The sequence below is a fragment of the Peromyscus leucopus genome, chromosome X, assembly GCF_004664715.2.
Source record: "Peromyscus leucopus breed LL Stock chromosome X, UCI_PerLeu_2.1, whole genome shotgun sequence".
NCBI lineage: Eukaryota > Metazoa > Chordata > Mammalia > Rodentia > Cricetidae > Peromyscus > Peromyscus leucopus.
Window position 1 is genome coordinate 119,184,616 of NC_051083.1, and position 18,681 is coordinate 119,203,296.

Sequence of the window (18,681 nt, forward strand, 5' to 3'; positions counted from 1 at the left end):
ATAGCCATTCCTTGTCCAGCTCTGTGTCACAACTAACATGTGACTAAAAGATCAAAATCTTGGAGAATGGGGCTGGGAAGAATGGGGCTCAGCGGTTAAGATTAGTGGCTGCTCTTCCAGAAGACCCAGGTTCAATTCCCAGCACCAATATGGTGGTGCATACCTGTCTATAACTTTGACTCCAGGCCTTCTGATACCCTCACAGGCGTACATGTAGGCACAACACCAATTTATATAAAATAAAAATAAAGTGTAAAACAAAAACCTCGGAGAATCTATTAACTTAGCCGACCACTGGCTTCCACCAACTCAAGAGCTTAGAATGCCATCAGACAGCATCCGAGGCCTATAGAATAGCTCCCTCCCCCCGTCTTGACGTGGCCTATAGGATAACTTCCCCCGTCTTGACGTGGCCTATAGGATAACTTCCCCCGTCTTGACGTGGCCTATAGGATAACTCCTTCCCCCGTCTTGACGTGGCCTATAGGATAACTTCCCCACTGTCTTGACGTGGCCTATATATTTTGAGTTATATAACTTCCTTTGCTCCGTCTTGACGTGGCCTATAGGATAACTCCATTCATCTCACTGTAACCACTGATGTATTTTAAACTCTCTTTGCCTTATGACTTTCTTTGTTCTGTAGAAATATAAAACTGATTCCACATTGGAACATGGAATTTGTAGTAACCTAATTCTGTCTTCCTCCGTCATGGCCACTCAAATTTAGCTCCAGAATAAACTATGTCCATTCCATTGAAGGTGAGAGCTCTGTTTTCTGCGTTGACATACCCAGCAGCGGGCTTGCTGGATCATGTGGTAGGTCAATTTCAAAACTTTTGAGAACTGCCTCCCCACTTTTCTCCATCATGCATATGCTAATTTATGTTCCCACCCACCGTGTGCGAGCTGTACTCCTCGCTGTAATAGCATGCCTCCTGCGTGGAGCCGGCCCCAAGCTGGTTGTCAAGGAGATGGGAAGTACAGAGGAAGAGGAGGTGGTCTGCTTGGCCGCTGCTGTGATAAGCACACAGAGCTGGGAATAATTAGTGTCTGCTGCGTACCACGTGAGTGCTTTATCTGCCTGCTCTGCCTCGGCTGGGTGAAGATTTGAAAGTCTGCACTTGCATACCAAGGTAAGAGCAAACAGAGACTGTCTGGGCCACCGAGGCAGACCAGCAAGACGGAGCGGGAGATAAGGAAAGGTGGTGGGCATGTGATCAGGAGAGGAGTCCAGTGATGCACACGCATGCAATACCATACTGAAATATATTATTTTGTACAGAGCCCCACTCAGTTGTACACCGTAGAAAGGTGAATTTTACATTATGTGGGTTCTATCCTAATAAAATCTTTTAAAAAGAACCAAAGGTAGTTGGGGGTGGGGAGAGGGAAAAGGAAAACAGTTCAAGTCACTATGAGCTTTACCTTTGCTCCTAATCTTTGGCTAGGCCTCACAGGTAACAATAGCAGTTAGTGATTATTGACTCAGCTAACCTGGGCCAGGCACAGGGTGAGGTGCCTCACACAATTGCCTTAATGGAGCACAACTTTATGAACTGAGCACTAGTACCCCTCTCTTGCAGGCTGGGAAGTAGAGGCAGCTTGGCGAGGTGCTGTGAATGCCTGTGGTGACACAGTGACCTGCTGAGGTGAGTGTGCTGCAGCGAACACCCAGGCAATGGCAGCCGTTATGACTAGGAGTTCTATTAGCCACCCTAAGAAGTGACACAGTTGGCCCACAGCAGGCCATGGGCCCCAAGGCTCAAAATGAACTCTGCAGTGCAGATAGATTCCCTAAGGACTCCTGGATTCCGGGGACCTGCTGAAAAAGCTCCAAGGACCCTGGTCTCCCTTCCAGCTTCTCCAAGGCCTGTGAAGGTGGCTCCTTGGGTGGTGGGGAAATGATGTTGTGCTTGCGCTTGCCTCCAACTTAGTTCCCACAAATGTCCTTAACATTTTCCAGTTTCTGAATGCTTTTGTGAAACAGCTCTGATGTGGTCGACAGCATTTGTAGTGTGTGCCAAGTCAAGCCTTCCTCGGGAGGAAAGCTGGAAGCCTTTAAGGGACTCTTCAGTGCGCACGTAGCCCATAGCCTCTTGCTCAGTAGCGCACAAGGCCTGCACTGCCAAGCACAGCACTCCCTTGGATCTCCCTGCCTTTCTCCTGGTGGGGAACCAACACCCTATCAGCCCGGCTTGGGCTTGCAGTGGCCTTATCCAGGGACAGCTTGGCTGGAGCCCCTGATCCACCTGGGGTGCCTTCTGTGGTTCAAGGCCTGCTGAAGTCAGCTCAGGATGATTTTCCTTTCCATGTTTTCCGCATGGACTTTCCCCCCTCCAGGCCCTTGGAGAGGATGAAACTAAGAATTACCAGTGCGCCAGGAATCCCTACAGCCTCTTTTTGAGAGTAGATGAGCACCATATGCTGTGGATCTAAAACTGAATGGCTCCCCCCAGTGCAGCACAGGGGCCTTGAATCACTGGCTAACCTCTCTTTTACCTTAGCAGCTGGAGCAATGACCCTCTGCGTGAGGCTCCATGTGCAGATAGAAATTTGGCTCCCAAATGGCCCAAACTTGTGTTTATGCAAGTGCCTCGTCCCTTAGCAAGGCAGGTGGTGGGCAGGCTACCGTCCCTCTGGAGAAGTAGTTGAAGAAGGCGACAAGAGGCCAACGGACAAGGGCTGGCCCACTGCCTTCTGCCTCCCCAGACAGACTTTCACAGAGGGCTCCCTTTCTGTGAAAAGTTCAACACTTTCCAACATAGTAAACCCTAGAGATGGGGACAGAAAGAGCTTTCCTTTGACTTATGGTGGGCCTGTATCGTGATGACATTGTGAAGTGGAAAATGTTGTGAGTAAAAATGCCTAACCTACTGAATGTCATAGGTTGGCTTAGATTGCTTTGAATGTGTTTAGACCACTTATGGTAGCTCACAGTTAGGCCAAATCATTGAAGCTAGAGCCTCGGATACTGAAGCATTGGAGAACACATGTAATTTTTGGACTACGCTACAGGACGTAGAAAATAGAATGGCTGTAAGGGTTATGCTATGGCACCATCATGATGTAGCAGAATTGTAGTCAAACTGTATTCACCTGGGGACCACTCTGCTTGCACCCATTCCTTGATGTGGGCAGTAGTTGTTTATCCATCTAGCCGTTCGTTCATCAAGAAATTGTTAAGCTCTGTGCCTGTTGGTTTTTCTCAATTTGAAACAAACTAGAGTCACCTGGGAGGAGGGGCCTCAATTGAGAAATCAGCTCCATCAAATTAACCTGGGAGGGCCCAGCCTGCTTTGAGTGGTGCCGCCCATGGCCAGGTGGTCCTGCATTGTATTTGAAAAGCAAGCTGAGCAAACCATGGAGAGCAAGCCAGTGAGCATGCTCCGGTTTCCATTGTGGTCACGGCTTCAGTTCCTGCCCAGACTTCTCTGAATGATGGACTGTGATGTGGAAGGGCAAGACAAATAAGCCCTTCCCTCCTCAGATTGGTTTTGGTCAGTGTTTTAGTACAGCGACAGAGAAGCCAACTAGCATAGGGATCCTGTGTTAGTTGCCTTGAAAGTATTATTAAAAGAGCAAGCCTGGCCCCTCTCTTTGCTCTGTTTTCCTGTCTCACCACGTGACCTCTTCCTTCTCACACTCTTGTTGGGATGCCATTTTCTAGTAGGTCCTCACCAGAGACCAAACCAATAAGACCACCTTGGACTTCCAGATTCTGAAAATGGATGCTAACTAAACCTCTTCTCTTTATAAGGTTATACAGCCTCAGGTGTTGTATTCTAGTAATGGAAAAACAAACTAATACAGTCATGTAGTCTTAAAAGTGACAGAAATAAACTTTAACAATCTATGTGAGTCCAATGGTTAGGGCTGTGTGCTTTGCAATTACTGTGCATTACTGTGTACTCCAGAGTTAGACAGTTAGAACCCACTCATCAAATGTGGCCCACTGTCCATTTTATACTACCTAAGAGCTATAGTTTTCACATTTTTAAATGGTTGGAAAAAATCAAAAGAATGCTTATGTTACATGTGTACAATATTAGTCACATAACAGTGTCCCTCAGTAAGATTTGACTGGGACAAATCCATTCATTCATGTTTTATCTAATCTTTTCCACTAAAAAGATAGTGTTGAGTGTTTGTGACTGAGACTACATGACCCCCAAATATAGGAGAATGTGTTTGCTGATCTCTGGCACGAAGAGAAGCAGATCTCAGTGGATCTCTGAATTCAGCACCCTGCCTGCCCACATTGCAACATGGGGAGATCTTTAGGTGTCTTGAGTTAGCATTCTGGATGATGGTTGCCTTTTAGCTTTTTGAAGTACTTCTTTCAAGAGTCTGTGAGGCCTGGGATGCTTCGAGTGGTATTAGGTTTTCCATCAAATGTTTAGATGAAAATGTAGACAGCAGACTTTGAGGTTATTTGTGAACAAAGCCCTGAAAGCAATCCAGTTGGTCTTTGGTAAGAGGTGCCAAATTATCTCAGGCTCCCCTGGGAGCTGTGTGGAGGGCCTTATATGGTATAATCTCCTAAGCTGGCCTTGCCCTGCTCTGCAGCATGGTCAGATCTGCTTTTTTTAAAACTGTGTTTATGTTTAAGTTGAAAGATAAAATGGTGTACATTTATTTATTCTTTACAGCATGGTATTTTTAAGTGCATATATGTTATGGAATGGTGAACTCCAGCAGTGGACATGAACACATGCAGTCACATCCACGTTTCTGGTTCTGTGAGCTTCTCTGGTCTTCCTATTTAATCAAGCCATACTCAAGAGAAGATGAATGCTGTCAACTCCTGCACACATCTTTTTGCTGTACCAAAGATGACAGTTGCTTTCCTTTGGCGCTTGTCCCCCTTTCCAGTCGGATGTAGGCGGAAGGATGTGTTTCTGTAAGTGCTGGGGTGGGCGAGGTGTCACACCATCAACTTACTCGCTTCCTGGGATTACAGTGTTTGAAGATGTTGATAAAGAGCTTTCACTGTGTGCCTAGAGGCAATGGGTCTGGGTGAGGCATTTCACTGGGGTTAGCTTACTCAGACCTTATGGCATGCCTTCACTCACTCATTCAACAGATACTCATCGAATGCCTGCTAAATGCCAAGTCTGGTACTATGTCAGAGCTACAACAGCGGATGCAACAGAGACAGTATCTGTCCCTTTTCAAAGTCTCCACCATCCCATGAAACCAACCTACAGGTGGAGCTGATGATGATAAGTAAATCATAAAAATCCTTACAGGGATAGGTCAGAAGGCAAGGCTGTCACAGACCAGCAGAGGCAATAAGACACAGTGCTAAATAAATGGCATGGCAAATTCAGCTGAAGAAATATAGCAAGATTCCCAAGGTGTTCCAGAAGAGGGGTGCTGACCACACCTGAGGAAGCCAGGAAGCCTCCAGAGGGGGCTTTCTAGAACAGCAAGTGTGTCTGGGAGCTAATAGACCTGAGTTTGAAGGTAGAGTGGTGGCTGTTGAGACTGGGGCAGAGGCGGCAGGTCTTGGGAGAGTTTGGGCAATGAGGGTTTTGGATTTGAGCTGCACAAAAGGTATGTAAACACAAGAAAGGAGATCCCCCTGGTGCTCTGCCTCGATAATATCCTGCTTGTCATCCAATCCCACCGCTTTAGGTTCAGTTTTCTAGGAAGCTATGGTGTTTCAAAGAAGCTGCTTGATCCTTTCTACACAAATTTCATGCGTTGGGAAGTGGTTTTTCCTCCTAAGTACTTTGTATTTCTCTTACAACTTTTCAAAGCAGCTACCATATGGTATTTCTCCCAAGCGAGAGATTATTGTCCCTCTGTTTGGGGGGAACTGAAATGAAGTCATCTGTCCACTGAAGTGACAGCTGCAAGCAGAAGTGTTCTCTGTGGAGGGAGCAGCAGGCCACCATCTGAGCTCCAGCCAGCATCCCTTCGCTATGAGTGGTTGCCCCTTTCAGGCTTCTGTTACTGAAGTCTCCCTTTCCCTGCTTGTTTCCCATTATATAAGAGGGGTTTTTCCCCCAGAGATGAGCTCTGGCTTGTTCTGAATGTTTTAGGTGTCAAACATCCTGTTTTCCTCTGAGTAATCTGACCCTGTCAGCGACCCACTGCATTTCCGAATGACATCATGGGATTCAGCTGAGGATTGTTGGAGAAAAGTGCTCATGGGAGCCAGGGGACCTCTGCTTGCCCCTCTACCTTCCAGTGAGGTTTTCTGAGATGTCGAGAAAGAAGCCTGAGAATGTGTGCCATCTTTGCACAAAAGCAGGGCTTGGCAAACTAGGGCTTGACAACTCAGTCCTGCAACTCTGGTTCTGGCTGCTTCTGCAAAGGACGTTTACTTGGCACACATCTGTCCTGCTGTGCTTCAGTACTGGCTGTGGTTATTTTCGCACCACCTGTACATGGAATTGAGTTGATATGCCAGAGCCTGTATGGTCCACAAGGCTCAAAATCTTCCCCATAAGACCCTTTCAGAAAAAGTTTGCTATGGGATATTTGTTTAGTTGAGACAGACTTTCATGTATCCCAGGCTGGTCTAGAACTCACTATGTAGCCAAAGATGACCTTGAATTTCTGATCTTGCTGTTTGTGCCTCCAGAGTTCTGGGGATCACAGATGTGCACCACCAAGGTCGACCACCTTTAGGAAGCAGCTTGTGAACAAAGAGGCATCACATGACTTGGTGACCCACCACTCATTCCCTTCCCCTCTTCCTAAACACACTGTACAGGAAAGTAGGGAGCAGTTTGAAAAACACGTTGGAGCTTTTGTAGTTATTTAAATGACGTCAGATCATGCACATCTAGTAAATGAGAGCTGTGCTCCCCCCAAAAAAAAGTCTCCTGGGAGGTGTATCCTTATTCTAATGTTCTCGTCAGTGTGCTGGACATCGTTACTCCTCAGAGCCAATGATGGGACACCTGAGAAAATCACTTCTTCCTAGAGCCAAGGTAGAGCCACTCTAGTGGGAACATTTGCCTATTGGGCAACATCTATCCATTTAAACAAACCCACACAAATCAAGCAGCAAAGCTACTCCAGTGCAGTAGTTGTGGGTTCTAAAGGTAGTCTCCTGAAAGCTGCCAACCATACCATTTCCTCAGAAGCTAGGCAGTCATGTCCTATGCAAGGCCAATCATGGCACTCTGCTTTGGAAACCTCTGTTGAGATTTGGATGAATGGTTTCAGCATATGGATCATTTCAATTCTCCCCAAAGGAAATAGTGTGTGCCTCTTGCTTCTCTATTTAGAGACTAACTCCCTACTTCAAATGACTTTACCATCTGTCCTGTACTTCCATGTCTCCTTCCAGCTGCTGTCCATGGCTTGTGCTGTGGCTTGGTCTACTGTACCCATTTGGCTAAAATTGGTCTGGGCTAAAGTTGAGGAAACCCTTTACTCCATTCCATGTCTCACAGCCAGGTTGGGATGGGAAAGACTCCCTTAGGAGCAAGCATGTGGCATGCTATGGGTGGGCCTGACATTGTTGGGCAAGACTGGAGGCAGTGGGCATGCCAGCATTTGATCCCTTCCATCTCATGGACTGCCATGTGCTCTGGACTGCTGTGGGGATGGACTATAGAGGTTAGTGGTTTTGGAAAACCATGAAATGTCTACCCATTGCTCCACAGTTCTGCTTTCTCATTTTCTTTAATCTCATTTTTCAAAGAGGATATTGTGTGGCCAGCCCTGAGACAGAATGATAACCACTTAAGCCACTTTTTTTGTCTTTCTTTCTCTACTTTTTTCCTCATTCCTTTTCATCAAGAACTCTTGTGACAGAACTGGGGAGGTGGAGGCAGGGGAATCAGGAATTCAAACTCGCCCTTGGTTATATAGTGAGTTTGAGACCATCCTGAGCTACATGAAACCCTACCTCAAAAAAAGGCAGTGCCTCTTCCCACAAATGTCCGAATTTGACAAGTTTCCATTGCTTTATTGATTTCTCCTCTACTGTTGTCTCCAATACCCAACTCCAGGAAATACTTGCTCAGATCCACATTTGTTTATATACTTACCATTAAATTGGATGTTTTTGCATGATTGAGAATGATCAAATGGATGACTGAGAAGCAATGAACATTTAGGGCTGGAGCCACAGCTGTAAATTCCTCCCAAATGTTTCTGGATTTTCAGTGCCCCAGCTCTGAATCAATTAGGGCAGTGGTTCTTAACCTGTGGGGCGCAGCCCCTTTGGCAAACCTCTGTCTTCAAAAAATATTTGTTATGGTTCATAACAGTATCAAAATTACAATTATGAAGTAGCAATGAAAATAATTTTATGGTTGGGGGTCACCACAACATGAGGAACTGTATTAAAGGGTCACAGCATTAGGAAGGTTGAGAACCATTGACTTAGGGGGTAGTCGGGTGAAGGGAGGTGCTGTTTTGTCTTGAGATTTTCTGTGCTAGGGACCAGAGGTTAAATTTGAACTATTATCCTTAGTCCTGAGTGGGGGCGGGAATTTGATTATGATGTATTGAAGCTGGGTCATCATATCTTGGTGCCCAAAGGATTGCTGAGAGCGTCAAACACCTTGGTAGAGACGATGCAGTGAACCTGCTGGCCACATGCTGTCTTGCATTATGTGTTCTTCATTAAGTGGTGTCCTTTTCACAGATGGTGGTCCAGTCCACACGGACCCTTCCAAGGGCAGGAATTATGCCTTCTGTTGTTTTTGTAGCATGCCACCACAATATGTGTAAAAGCATGCAAGTGGGATTTCTGGTGTTTGCTTTTATAATTTGAGCTTTGTGTCTATTCTGGTAGTACTTAATAATCAGGCGCCTGTGGGATGTGAGTCTTCCAAGGGTCAGATCCCACAGGACTTCCATCAATCAGGCAGCATGTGAAGGAATTTGGGCTTTGTTCATAAGAAGTCTGGCATCACTGGTCCTTGGGAGACTTCCAAGCTGGCATGTTTGACCTCTAAAGGGAGGAGCAGGGAGGGGGCTCTTTGCTCAAGAGCCCTTTCTTTAGTTTGTGGTTTTCAGAAAAGCAAGGGGGCTTCAAACATCTTTGCTGGGAAGCTTTTGAGACTGAGAGAAAGGGGTTGTCTTGGCAAGGGCTCTGTTTAGGCTCACTTCTTAGTATTCACAGGAGTGAAAAGCTCTGCTTAATAGGTTGGAAAAGTTCCTCTGGGCAGAGCTTCTGGAGGTGGAATGACGACTCTCTGTTGCTCTTGGTGCTGTGGGGGTGGGGCGTGTGGAGTAGAGATGTGGGTATGGGGTGCAAACTGGTAGAGGCAAGGCAGTGATGGAATGTGGGGGGCTATTAGCCAATACTGCACTGCCTCTAGAAAATGTGAGACTATAGCAAATGACCACAGACCCACAGACATCTGGACAGCTCAGCCCTGCCCCAGGCTTTCTCATTCGCCAGACAGCATAGAGTTTGTCAGGCATATTCTTGTAAACGCTGTGTCCCAGGTCTTTACCTGTCCCTGACTAATCAGTCTTCACCACCCACCGAAAGTTCTGAGAAGGGACCAGCCTCTGCTCCCTCCTTTCAGCCCACTGTGTGCTGGGAGACTGTGTGGTGTTCTTCCCATCGCAAGGGTCTGAAATAGTTCCTGCCAGCGTTTAAAAAGAACCTTCTCTGGTGCTCTCCTTTAATGAGTGCCAGAAGTGATTCATGCTGGAAGAATGCAGGCCATGGCTCTTAGCAGGCCACTGATGACCTCTCTTAGACCCTTGCTAAACTCCAGACTCCTCTCTTGATCTACTGCTTCCACATATGAAGACCATCACTCTTCTCCAAGGGTGACATTTGACTAATTGATTTCATCATTCATCGATTCACTCATCCAGTTCATCCAGTACACATTCATTCAGCATTCGGATGCTGACTTTTAATCTGTATGCTATGTCAAAATGGGGTAAAAAGGGTCCTAGTCTGGCTGTGCAGGCCTGATGACATGGGTTTGATTCATAGGATCTCTGCTGAAAGGAGGGAACCGACTCCTAGAAACTGGCTTCGGATTTTGTAGCAAGTATGTTCCTACACACCCACCACCACCACCACCACCACCACCACCACCACCACCCCTAGAATCTGAAGAAATGCCCAGCGGGAGATGTAAATATGGGACATGAAAGCCCAGGAGAAGGTTCTCATGCAGGAAGGGTAAGCAGTCAGCAAAGAGTTGAGAGCTGTTTCAGGTGAGACCATGGGATTGGGGAGGCAATCCCAAGAGAACCAGGCAGATCAAGAACTGAGCTCTGAGGCCCCCTAATCACTCCATTTAGAGGTCCAGCACAGAAGGGGAAGCAGCCAGTGGGAAAAGAGAAAGGCAGCTGTTTCTCGGAAGCAGTTGGGAAAAGCAGCGAGTGCTTGAAGGAGGAGGGAGCTAGCGGCATGGCTCATGCTACTGCTGAACACAGATGCAGACAACAGAGTGACTGTGAAATTAGGTTCCCGGAGCTCCATAGTGTTCTTGGCTAGAGCTGGTTCAGCAGAGAGGAGGCTGTGGAAGCCTAGCCAGAGCCAGTGGAGAATGGAATGATGTATGGAGACGTGGTGATGGAGCCCGACTAAAGGCAACAGTCTGAGGTTAGAGTGCTTCTTTAGGTTTGCATCACACCTCTACTGCTCCACACTGTTTCCCTGGAAACTAAGACTACCTCCTCTGTGGATGAGCAGGCCACATCACTCAGGTGACTTCTATATTCATGCATCACATGACACTTAATATTCTCTTGAAGGGAAAAAAAAGGACTATATTTTACAGAAATGGAAGGCTCATAATCAGATCTCCACAGCTTATAAACACTCTCTTCACAGGGCTTCTCAGCTCTACTTGACATAGGAATACCTTTTCCTCAATACATTATTTCCTCAACTTTCTAAAGTTCCCAGAATGGGTCCTGCACCAGTCCACTTTCTGTTACTAATAATGCAATGCCTCTGAGTGAGGGAGTTTTAAAGAAGAGAGGCTTTTTTGAGCTACTAGCTCTGGTCCAAGGTTGAGGAGCCACAGGTGGTGGTGGTGACCTTGTTGCTGGCAGAGTCCCTAGGTGGCACAGGCAAGAAACAGGTAGTGTATGAAAGTGTGAGAGACTTACCAAGCTGACTTTAGTAACAGACCTACTATGCAGAGAAACGACTATCCCATGAAGCCAATCATCCTTGACTGTATTTATCCATCATGGGAGCAGAGTGCTATTACTCTCTTAAATGACCCACCAGATCTTGCCTCGTTGTTGTTGTTGTTGTTGTTGTTGCTGCTGCTGCTGCTGCTGCTGCTGCTGCTGCTGTTGGGCAGTCTCGCTCTGTAGCCAAATCGGGCCTCAAACGTGTGATCCTTCTGCCTCATTCTCCCACAATCTGGGATTACCATGCCTCACTGCTCCCACCTCTTAACATCTCATGATGCAGATTCATTTTGAACATGAGTTTCAAAGAGGACGACATGTAAATTAGACAGACTTGTTTACTGCGGATGTAGCATACTTGTGATAAAGCTCATTCATTATGCCTGTGAGCAAGATCCTCTCATCACGACCTCCAAGTGTCTTGACCTTCTCTCCTCCAGGTGTCTTGTCTGCCCTTAGCTCTACTTTAACCACTTGCTTTCATGATTATACACTAGACCTGTCCTTCACCATTTTTATTAAAGCATCCAAAATGTCTCCTTGCATAGCTAGGTAGGAAACTGCATTTCCTACTGTCCAGCTCACTCTTACTAGTGAGCCCAGCTGTATTTTAAAATGTATTTGCAATTTTCACAATAAAGTATAATTACATCATTCACCCCCTCCCTCCATCCTGTCATGTGCCCCTTTACTCTTTCACAAATTCATGGCCCCCTTTTCTTTCTTATTCTAATTCTCTTTTGCTTACACGAGGCTTCCCATCTAGCAAAGCTCCGCCTCTTTCATTGTCCCCTACCTCCTTCCTGTCCTCTGACCTCACTGTACTGCCTACATTCCGTGTCCCTCCCTTGCACACATTCTAACTCCTTGTCCTTCTTGCACGGGCCTATTCACTTGGCAAAAACCTCTGAAATTCAACTAGCTTTCAACTAAGCACCTGCAGCTGAGATGGTCACAGACAAAATAGAAAACCATAATGCCTAATGATAATTTCACTTTAAAATCCTGATGGCCGCGCACAAAAGTGGGTCCTTCAAGTTGCTTAGCAACCTATTTGCATAATTCACTCTCCCTCTCTCCTTGAGGACTAGGTCCTATGTACTCCCTCTCTCTCTCCAGATTTCCAATACTCCCCCTCCCAACCTTCACTCTTGGTGTGTGATCTTATTTTCTGTATCATTGTGGAAACAGAGATGTGATCAGAAGATACAAAGAAATTCTCAAGTCTCCTGCTACTAAATAAATCACAATGGTAGAAATGTCTTTCAAAACAGTAATTCCTCCATTTCTTCATTAGATTCCCATACCCTTTCATCTACTCAAGGAAATGACACAAAAATGTTCCTTTTCATCTAAATATTAATTTCATCTGAACTATTAGATCATTCCTGCCAGCAAGCAAATGAATCTCTTGGGCCACTTTGCTGTGTAGCAGCTGCCTTCTTTTTCTCTTTCTGTTTATGCTAAAGTCTCTTAAAAGAGTATCCTAGAAATGTGCCATGGTGTCAGTAGCAGACTATATTCTCTTGGGCATAATCTCCCTGGAAACTGTTGCATTGGCCAGCTCCTGCTCTATGCTGTCTGTGATGATTTGATTGAGAACTGTCCCTATAGGCTTGTGACACTGAATACGTGGTCTCCTGCAGGTGACTCTGTTTAGGGGAGGTTATAGAACCTTTAGGAGGTGGCAAATTACGGGACTAGGTGTGCTAGTGGGGAGCAAGTATTGAGCGTTTACAGCCTCATTCTGCTTTCTCCTTCCTCTTTAACTCCTGTGTACAGATTAAAATGTGATCAGCCATCATGCTGCCCTGCTGCCATTCTGTGCATTCCCTGCTATGAGCCATGAGGCAACAAATATACTCTCTCTTTTTAAATTTAATTTATTTATTTACTTTACATCCCGACTGAATTTCCCCTCCCTCCTCTCATCTCCCATCCTCTCCTCCCATCCTCCCCTCTGACATCACCTCAATCCACTCCTCTGTTTCTATTCAGAAAGGGCAGGCCTCCCATGGATATCAACAAAACATGGCCTTTCAAGTTGTGGTAAGACTAAGCACCTTCCTTTGGCAGGCAAGGCAACCCAGTATGAGGAATAGGGTCCCAAGAGCCAGCCTAAGATTTAGGAACAGCCCCGCTCCCACTGATAGGAGTCCCACAGGTAGACCAAGCTACACAACTGTCACATATATGTAGAGGGCCTAGGTCAGTCCCATGCAGACTTCCTGGTTCTCAGTTCAGACTCCGAGTTCCTATGAGCCCAGGTTAGTTGTTTCTGTGGGTTTTCTTGTGATGTCCTTGACCTCTCTGGTTCCTACAATCCTTTCTCCCCCTCTTCCACAGGATTCCCTGAGCTCAGCCTTATGTTTAACTGTGGGTCTCTGCATGTTTCCATCAGTTACTGGATGAAGGCTCTCTGATGACAATTGGGGTAGTCATCAATCTGATCACAGGAGATGGCCAGTTCAGGCTACTGTATCCACTATTGTTAGGAGTCTTAGCTGGGATCATCCTTGTAGATTCATGGGAGTTTCCCTTGCATCAGGTTTCTACCTGACCCCCAAATGCCTCCCCTTTCCAGTCATCTCTTTCAGTATTCTCCCCCTCCACCCACCTCCTAACCAGATCCCTCAAGTTCCCATCCCTACCCCACCCCCTAGTACACCTAGGAGATCTCAACTATTTCCCCTTCCCAGGGAGATCCATGTGTACGCCCCTTGGGCCCTCCTTGTTACCTAGCCTCTCTGGGTCTGTGGATTGTAGCCTGGTTATCCTTTCCTTTATAGCTAATATCTACTTATGAGTGACTACATACCATGTTTGTCTTTCTGGGTCTGGAGGTATCTCCATACTTTATCTCAAGCTCTATTATAGAGCTATAGTAATAAAAACAGCATGGTTGGCATAAAAACAGACAGGTGGAATCTAATCGAAGACCCAGACAAATCCACACACCTATAGACACCTGATTTTTGACAAAGAATCCAAAATTATACAATGGAAAGAAGAAAGCATCTTCAACAAATGGTGCTGGCATAACTGGATGCTGGCATGTAGAAGAATGCAAATAGATCCAAAGCTATCGCCAATGCACAAAACTCAAGTCCAAGTGGATCAAAGACTTCAGCATAAATCCAGATACGCTGAACCTGATAGAGAAAATGGGGAACAACCTTGAACACATTGGCATAGGAGACACCAGTAATAGAACAGCAGTATTACAGACACTATGACAATTAATAAATGGGACCTCATGAAACTGAAAAGCTTCTGTAAGGCAAAGAACACTGTCAATAAGACAAAATGGCAGCCTACAGAATACAAAAAGATCTTCATCAGCCCCACATCTGACAGAGGGCTGATCTCTGAAATATATAAAGAACTCAAGAAACTAGACATCAAAAACCCCAAATAATCCAATTTAAAAAATGAGGTACAGACCTAAACAGATTTCTCAATAGAAGAATCTCAAATGACAGAGAAACACCTAAAGAAATGTTCAGCATTTTTAGCCATTAGGGAAATGCAAATCAAAATGACTCTGAGATTCCATCTTACACCTGTCAGAATGGCTAAGATCAAAAACACAAATAACAGCTTATGCTGGAGAGGATGTAGAGCTAAGGGAACACTCCTCCATTACTGGTGGTAGTGTAAATTTGTATAGCCACTTTGGAAATCAATATGGCAGTTCAGAAAATTGGGAACCAATCTACCTCAAGACCCAGCTATACCACTCTTGGACATTTACCCAAAGTCTGCTCAACCATACTACGAGGACACTTGCTCAACCATTTTCATAGCAGCATTATTCATAATAGCCGGAATCTGGAAAGAACCTAGATGTCCCTCAACCAAAGAATGGATAAGAAAATGTGGTACATTTACACAATGGAATATTACTTGGCTGTTAAAAACAATGACATCAGGAGATTTGAAGACAAATGGAACTACAATATACTCTTAAGTTGCTTTTGGTCATGATGTTTTGTCACAACAACAGGAAAGTAATTAATATGGATGATCATTTGCCACCATTAATCAGTAATTATTCAGACATATTGGAGGACATGCAACAGGACTTGGTAGAGTGTGCTACCCAGGCATTTGAGATATATCATGGAAAAGGACATTGTAGCCTATAGCAGTGAGCCAGACTAGAAGTACCACCCCGCTGGCACTGCATGAGTGTCAGTAGTCATGTGACACATGAAACCAAATGCCTCATCTACTTCTATCTAGGTTAATTCTCCTGTTCAGACAGAGTTAAAGGCATAGGTTGTGCCAAACAGCGATCCAGCCTAAACAAGGACTGCAGCCTAAATTCCAAGTTCCAGTTTGAACTTTTCAGTCTTGCTAGGAGAACATCTTCATGTTGAAACTTTAAGGTGTTTTGTTCAGGCGTCCTCTGTACTAATTGGCTGTGGTCGTAAAACACTGTGTAAAAACAGCTTATATTTATTTCTATTCCTTTTCTGTTCCATACTTCTGTGCCCCATGTTTTCCCTCTTAATCCAGCCTATTAAAAAAAATCAATGGTGGAGATGTAAAAATGCAAGTTTGCTATATTTATTGCCTCCACATTATCTCATCCCATTCATATTCATATTTGCTCTTATTAATGTAGCATACGTGGGAAATGAAGCTGGCTGCTAAGTATTATATAGTGCTAGAGGGCAGTAGAAATTAAAACTACACCTTTATAGCAAACAGTCTTCTCTTGAGCTGTAGCTCAGTTCTAGTGTTCAAGAAAAATATGAAAATATGAGAACAAAGCCCTCAACCTCAAGGATTCTTTTTGTTCACTTTGCATTACATTTATTCATTATTGTGGTGGAGGCACATATCACAAAGCAAATGTGGAGGTCAGTGGATAACTCATAGGAATGGATTCTTTCCTTCCACCATGTGGGGCTCAGAGATGGAACTCAGGTTTTCATGCTGGGTGGCATGAAAGTGCCGTTACCTGTTGTGCTATCTCGCTGACCCTCAAGAATTTTTTAGAAACACAACTCAATGAAAATACTAGCTGTAATCAGAATCCCTGTTGTACTGGAGAAATACAAGGCAATATATTAAGATTCTTCTGTTACCTTTTAAACTTCATGCTGGTTAGGATGCTGTGAGGTTTGTAGAAATGAAGACCACTGCTATAATAATATATTAGAAGCTCATATTCTAATCATTAAAAATTAATAACTATTCATATTTTACCTTGTTTGCATTGCCTATTGAAGACTTTTTCTATGGAAAACTTCAAACATATAAAAGTAAAACATATATTAGGGAGCAGGAATACTACTTTAATCTACCCTGATGTAGCTATCAGCCAGCTGCAAAAGTTATACAATCATAATGACTTTTTTTTAATCTGTCCTCTCACCCATTTCCCTCTCAAATTATTTTGAAGCAAATCCTACACGTATAAGTTTGCTATACCACAATTCAATATTTATCTAGAAAATATAACCTTAAAATCCAGTAACTATTCTAGTTCATAATTGTTTCATAAAGCTATAACCTGGAGACAATTTTGTTTAAATTAGGATCCAATAAGATCCATCTGTTATAATTAATGGATATGTGTCTTTTATAAGTTCTTCTATATGTATTTTCATGTTCAAGCTTGTTAGTTGGAAAACCTGGTATTTTGTTGTTGTTTGAGATAGGATCTTACTATGTAGTCCTGGCTGGCCTGGAACTCACAGAGATCCTCTTGTTTTTGTCAACCATAAACATGTGTACCACCATGTCCAGCCAAACTTTTTTTTTCAATCCAATACATTTTCCCAAAGGCTGTTATCAAGTAACATCTCCACTGTGGTGGCATTTAAATGTATTCTTTTGTCTCCAGTAGTTCCTGATCTATGGCTCTAGGTGCCTAGTGAAAGTGGGTTTGCTTTTTCTTTTGCTTAACCATTTTATTAAAGGAAGAGGCCCATCAGCAGAGGCTGAGGGGCTCCAAAGAGGGCAACGGGTGGATATGATCCAAGTACATTATATACATGTTTGTTACTAAAAAGCACATCATTGGAATGGTATGTGGTCACGTTAGGAAGCATGACACTGTAATAAATTCTTAGTGTGACATTAGCAGCTGCGGGTAGGGTGGGACTGGTGGCAAAGTGATGATATTGTGCAAGATCATTGATTAGCTGGAATGCTTCTACAGTGTGATGGCCTAATCTACAATGTGGCTTTTTAGTAGTGCTGTTTCTAGAGAAATCCGACTCTTCAGGGTTAGTTTGCAAAGTAAGAGTTGCTTCCCTAACATCCTGTAACAGTTACCAATAAGTTCTTTTTAATTTCAGTCTAGTCATCCTCACTATTCTATTTCAACAGGTTTCCTCAAGGCCATCACTCACTTTCATGAAGCCAAACGGAATGGTACAACCTATGTCCCACCACCACCTCTATTTTTTTTCTTTCTCAGACAGGTCTTTTTTTTTTTTGAGACAGGGTTTCTCCGTGTAGTTTTGGTGTCTGTCCTGGAGCTCGCTCTGTAGACCAGGCTAGCCTCGAACTCACGGAGATCCACCTGGCTCTGCCTCCTGAGTGCTGGGATTAAAGCTGTGTGCTACCACCACCCAGCTCTGAGACAGTCTTATGCATACTATTTTGGCCTTGCACTCATTATGGAGTCAAAGATGACCCCGAACTTCTGATCTTCCTACCCCCACCTCCCAAGTGCTGGGAGTCCTGGGATATGCAGTGCTCAGGACTGGATTCAGGGCTTGTGCATGGTAGGCAAGCATTCTACCAGCTTAACCATAGCCTCAGCCTTACCTTTCTTTTCTTTTTTGTTTGTTTGAGACAAGGTCTCACTGTGTACCCCAGACTGGCTTGGAAGTCACCAGCCCAGGCTTCCCTTGAGCTCACTGTGATCCTCCTCTTGAGTTTTGTAATTACAGATAAGCGTGACCCACCATACATGGCTCTCCTTGACTTTTTAGTCCAACAAGTCTCTTAGACTTATTGACATCAGAGGACAAGCTTAGCCCCTGTCCCCTGTTTTTTGTTGTTGCTGCTTTTGTTTGTTTTTTGAGCAAGAGTTTCTTTTTGTAACAGCCCTAGCTCTGTCCTGGAACTCGCTTTATAGACCAGCTGGCCTCGAACTCACAGAGATCTGCCTGGATCTGCCTCCTAAGTGCTGAGTTTAAAGGTGTGCGCCACCATCATGCTCCACAACCCCTGTCCCCGCTATGTCCTCTATCCTTAATCTTTCATGATCTCTTTGACTTGCATGGCTTTATATACAATCCACACAGTGATCGCACCAGCAGGAACCTCTCTCTATCTGAACTCGAGAGTTGTTAGAGTTATACCTGTCTAATAGATGTCTTAAATGTAAGCTGCGGATCTCCTAGACTCTGCTTTTCCTGCAGTTTTCACCTCCGATTATGACAGTTGCTCCAGCAGCCAAACTTTAGTCATCTTTAACTCCTCCCTTCTCGTTGAAGCATTTACCAAATCAGGAAATCCTACTGATGCGCAGTTCCAAATACCCTGTGTGAACATGCCTCCGCACCTCTGCTGATAGCACTCTGGTGACACCGTGCCACACCCTCATCTGGTTGCTCCCATTAC

The 18,681-nt window shown here is 44.7% G+C and overlaps 1 protein-coding gene across 2 annotated transcripts in view; it reads left to right on the forward strand.

The window, feature by feature from the left end:
• The first annotated feature begins 1,586 nt into the window (after window positions 1-1,586).
• Window positions 1,587-18,681, forward strand: part of Fhl1 (four and a half LIM domains 1) — a 121,802-nt gene continuing 104,707 nt past the window's right edge. Inside the window, exon 1 of one of the 2 annotated variants that reach the window (XM_037199038.1) lies at window positions 1,587-1,652. The gene's annotated coding sequence lies outside the window, so the exon portion shown is untranslated. Of the gene's footprint in view, window positions 1,653-4,805; window positions 4,904-18,681 lie in introns of those variants that run through there. The other variant, XM_037199037.1, reaches the window with a different exon arrangement.